The sequence below is a fragment of the Ovis aries genome, chromosome 18, assembly GCF_016772045.2.
Source record: "Ovis aries strain OAR_USU_Benz2616 breed Rambouillet chromosome 18, ARS-UI_Ramb_v3.0, whole genome shotgun sequence".
Lineage (NCBI taxonomy): Eukaryota > Metazoa > Chordata > Mammalia > Artiodactyla > Bovidae > Ovis > Ovis aries.
In genome coordinates, this window is record NC_056071.1 from 2,416,936 (window position 1) to 2,421,971 (window position 5,036).

Below are 5,036 nucleotides of genomic sequence, written 5' to 3' on the forward strand. Positions count from 1 at the left end.
GCTGAGTTTTCCAAATTTGCTGGCATATTAAGTGCAGCACTTTCACAGCATCATCTTTTAGGATTTTAAATAGCTCAAGTGGAATTCCGTCACCTTCATTAGCTTTGTTCTTAGTGATGCTTCCAAAGGCCCACTTGACTTCACCTTCACATTCTTAAACTATGGGCTTTAGTTAATAACAATGTATTGACATTAATTTATTAATTGTAACACATATATAACACTAATACAAAATGTTAAGAATACATGAAATTGTGTGTTCATGGTAAAGGATATAGGAGAGCTCTCTGTATGATTTGTTCAATTCTGTATATGCAAAACTTCTGTAAAAAATAAAGTCTATAAAATTCAAAGTACTTATATATTTACATGTCATGGCCAACTACAGAACCACTTTATTTTACCTAGCAAGCTTAAGAAACCAAAAACTATGCCATACAGAAGGAAATTGTGTTTTTTCACCTCTTGCTTCCTTTAGGGAGAAGGGCTGGGGTTGACAATATCTTTTTGAAGTATGTGGGGGTAGCAAACATTCTGGATGACTAAGAATGTTTTCTGCAGGACTACCCTGGTGGTCTAGTGGTTCATACTTCATCTTCCACTTCAGGAGACATGGGTTCGATCCCTGGTCAGGGAGCTATGTTCTCCACATGCTGCATCCACACCCCCTTAACCGAGGGAAAAAAGTCTTTAAATATTTCCATCTACCACATCTAGTCTATTAGCTGTTCTTTTTACTAGAGCACTTATATTTTCCCAGAAAAATTGAGTGGAAAGTACACAGAGTTCCCATATATCCCTTCCCAATGCATATATACAACACCCAGCCAATCAACATTGCCCCTGTGCAGGAAAAGACCAAATAAGCCAAGACGGCCTGGTCAGAATTTCTTGCACCATGGCCTCTCCCTCCTGCCCCATGTCTTGTACATAATGGTTATGTAACAGCTGTGATGACTTATAGCACTGTGCATGCGCTTCCCAAGGTGCTCACTTGTTTACAGGTTACTTTGTGCAGTACCCCTGCATGAGCTTCACCACGGAAGCCCTGGCTGCTGCTGCACCGGGGCTATGCAGGGCAGCATCGTGCTTATGTTATATGGGGTTATGCGATGGCTCTGTATGGTTACATTATGGTTATGTTGTGGCTCCTGCCACGGCTGCTGCGTCAGCCAGGAGAGAAGCTGTTATTGCTGCTGCGCCAGCCAGGAGAGGATAAACAAGTCTGCGGTTCCTACAGCTCCTTGTGTCTTCTTCCAGCCTTTTAGCTTGCGCCTTGCCTACCCTGGGTTCAGCAAACAGTGCAAACAGTATGAACAGCAAGACAGCTGGTGTCACAAACAGGATCACTGATATACCCCCACAGTGATACGTTTGTTACAGTTTCAACACCCTCAAGTCCACAGTTTACTTTAGAGTTGATGTTGTACATTCTATGTCTTGACAAACAATAGCATTTCTCCACCATTACAGTACATAGACTATTTTTACTGCCCTAAGAATCCCCTATTCATCCTTCCCTCTCCCCAAACCCTAACAACCAGTGATCTTTTCACTGTCTCTATACTTTTGCCTTCTTTCAGAAGGTCATATAGTGGAATCATATGTAGCCTTTTCATATCAGTTTATTTCACTTAATAATACACATTTAAGCTTCCTCCATGGTTTTGTTGCTTCAAAATTTTGGCAATTATGAATAAAGTTGTTATTCATGAGCAAGTTTCTGTGTGAACATAAGGTTTCAACTCATTTGAGTAATACAAAGGGATATGATTGCCAAATCATATGGGAAGAATGTGTTTATTTTTGTAAGAAACTGCAAAACTCTATTTCAAATCCATTCTGCATTTCTACCAATGAGTGACAGTTCTTGCTCGATATCCTTGCCAACATTTGATGTTGTCAGTTTTGTATTTTATCCATTTTAATGACTATGTAGTAGTTTCTTTTTTAATTTGCAATTTTCAAATGGCATAATTCATTTTAACAGCTTTTTTTCCATTCGGATATCTTTGGTGTCTGTGCAGATTGTTTGCCCATTTTATTTATTTATTTATTTTTAAAAAGAACTACAACTTTATTAAAAGTAAATAAATGTAACATATAATATGTACAGATGGCACATGGTGCCAATTTTATTTGCAGATAGTATTCCAAAGTTCACAAGTTACGCCTTTGCCACAGCCTTGGCTAAATCTTGAACTAGTGCAGAATTCAGCTGTGCTAGAGTGCTGATCTTAGCATTCTTAGATGTGGCATACTTGTTCTTGATAGCCATGTGCTTTGAAAGCCCACGGTTCACCATGACCACATTCTTTGCCAGGTGTTGCATAACAACAAGAAGGGATTCTTCCGTGTATGACAGGTAATGCTGTAGAGTTGGTGTCTATTCACCATTATCAGGAATTTTCAGTGCTAACCAAAAAGCTCCCACTGCAATCTGAGAAGGAGGAAAATGCACCATATCGTAGTCCAGCATAGTTAGTTCCATCAAATATTTGGCCAGAGTATGTAGCTCAACATCAACCTCTCTAATCTTAGATGCTCTCCGAAGGAAATGCAGGGGTAGAGGGCGACCCAGACTAAAATTTAAAGCTCTTAGAATCTTCATTTCCTTCTGTCTGATTTGAAACTTGGTGTCAGTGTTGTCAGTCACAAAGGCAAAGTCACCGATTTCTGGAGGGTACATTTCCTCAAATTTGCTTGCAACAAACATGGCAGTGACTCCAACCAGCTGCAGCATCTTCTTGGGCACACAGTCATCCTGCATGAACCGATCAGTTATGGAAACAGTCATGTACATGGTCTCCTGCAGTTAACCTGAATTTCGTTTGAACTTGCACTAGCCAGTCAATTAGGATGGCTCGCATGTTTCCAGTGACTTCACGACCCATTAGGTATTTTGGTTTGACCGCTTGCTCTTCCTCAAGTTGTCTTAGATAAGCATAGATATCTTTTACATATTCGCTACAAAGGCTTTGATCCGCTCCGTCTTCTGCATCCACATCACTCACTGCAAGAATTACATCTGAGAAAGCCTGACATAGATATTCTTCTGCAGGGGCACAGCCAGATGTTTCCATTTCCCCCAAAATAGGCTCGGGGGAAAGTTTCTCTTCCTTAACAGGCTCGGGTTCTGGCTCTGGCTCTGGCTGGGGCTCCGGCACAGGTACAGGAGCCTTTTCCAGAGGTTTTGGTACTTTTTTAGCAGTAACTTTTCCAGCAGGTAAAGTTTTTGCTTCCTTTTTCAGAGGCAGTTTGGCCTGCAGTTGTTCACTGACTTTGTTACTGATGTCTCCAAGAGCTGTTCGGGGCCTCAGCCCGGGCTTAGAGGTTGCAACACCGGCCACAGGCACGAGCTTGGCCCCTGCCAGCTGATCTTCGCCTTATTTTCAGCATTAATCTTCGTGTCCCTGGTGATCCAGAGCGCCATGTCTTCTTCGGCACCAGGCAGCAGCTCAGCGAGGAGGAGAGCACTGGAGTCCCCAACCAGCGGGGAGCTTGAATCAACCACAGGCCAAGAGCCGTTCCTCCGCAGCACGCCGGGCTGTTTGCCCATTTTAGAATCACGTTGTTCTTCTTACTGTTGAGTTTTAGTACTAGGAAGCCCCTTTCAGAGAATAGTAGATTTTAATTTTAATAAAGTTCAACTGACAAATTATTTTTTCATGGATTTTCCATTTGGTATTTTACCTAAAAAGTCACCACCAAATCCAAGGTCATCTTGTAAAGCAACAGGACCCCATGTGGCCTTCCTGGGCCAGAACTCCTCCCCTCATCAAGTTGTCTGCCTGTCTCTTGTTTGTGGAAAAATTTAGCCAAAGTAGAAATTTAATAAGAGAAATGAGGGGAAAAAAAGAAGCAAAGGAAAAATAGATGACAAAGTAATACTAATTTAACCATTAAACAAAATCAAGGACTTTTAAACACTGTTCAAGGGCTATAGATAATATTCTGAGCCATATCCTTTGAACTGTTTAGTAGATACTGAAACTCCCGCCAGAATAAGTTAACTACGTGATAACCCATCCCTCTGCCTATATGCCCCTGAAACTCTCCTTTAAGAACTCTTCTCCACTGATCAACAGTGGGGAATTTGGTTCTTTGAGACATGAGTCCTCCTTCTTCCCTGGTTGCCAGCTCCTAAAGAAAGCAATCTTTTCTTTCATAGCAACACTTGTCTCATCAGTACTGGCTTTTGAGTGATAAACAGGTGAACCTGAGTTCAGTAACAATTTGGACTTTCTCCTATGCTATCTTCAAGGAGCTTTTTTTTTTCCCTTTGATTTTTGTTGGGATATAGATAACTTACAATGTTGTGTTAATTTCAGGTGCATAGCAAAGTGAAACTGTTCTACACATACCCACTCATTTAGATTCTTTCACCATATAGGCCGTTACAGAGCATTGAGTAGAGTCCCTGTTCTATACAGTAGGTTCTTACTAGTGGTCTATTTTATATATAGTAATGTGTGCATGTCCATCCCAACCTTCCAATTTATCCCTCCTCCCTTGTCCTCCAATAGCTATAAGTTTATTTTCTATCTCTGAAACTCAATTTCTGTTTTGTAGGTAAGTTCATTTGTAGTCTTTTCTAGATTCCACATATAAGTGATATCATATGATATTTGTCTTTTCTGTCTGACTTAACTTCACTCAATATGACAATCTCTAGGTTCATTCATATTGCCACAAATGGTATTATTTCATTCTTTTTTATGGCCAGTAATATTCCATTATACACACACACATACACACACACACACACACACATATGTATATATATCACAACTCCTTTATCCATTGCACTATTGATGGACATTTAGGTAGCTTTCATGTGCTGGCTATTTTAAATAGTTCTGCAATGAATTTTGAGGTACACATATCTTTTCAAACAGTTTTCCCTGAATATACCCCAGGAGTGTGGTTGTTGTATCATATTTTAGCTTTATTTTTAGTTATTAAAAGAGCTTCCATACTGCTCTCCATAGTGGTTGTACCAGTTCACATTCTCACCAACAGTGTAGAAAGGGTTC

At 40.4% G+C, this 5,036-nt stretch overlaps 1 pseudogene; it reads right to left on the reverse strand.

Annotated features, from left to right (window-relative positions):
• Positions 1-2,124: 2,124 nt before the first annotated feature.
• LOC114109115 (G2/mitotic-specific cyclin-B1-like) lies at positions 2,125-3,478 on the reverse strand (annotated as a pseudogene).
• Positions 3,479-5,036: the final 1,558 nt, after the last annotated feature.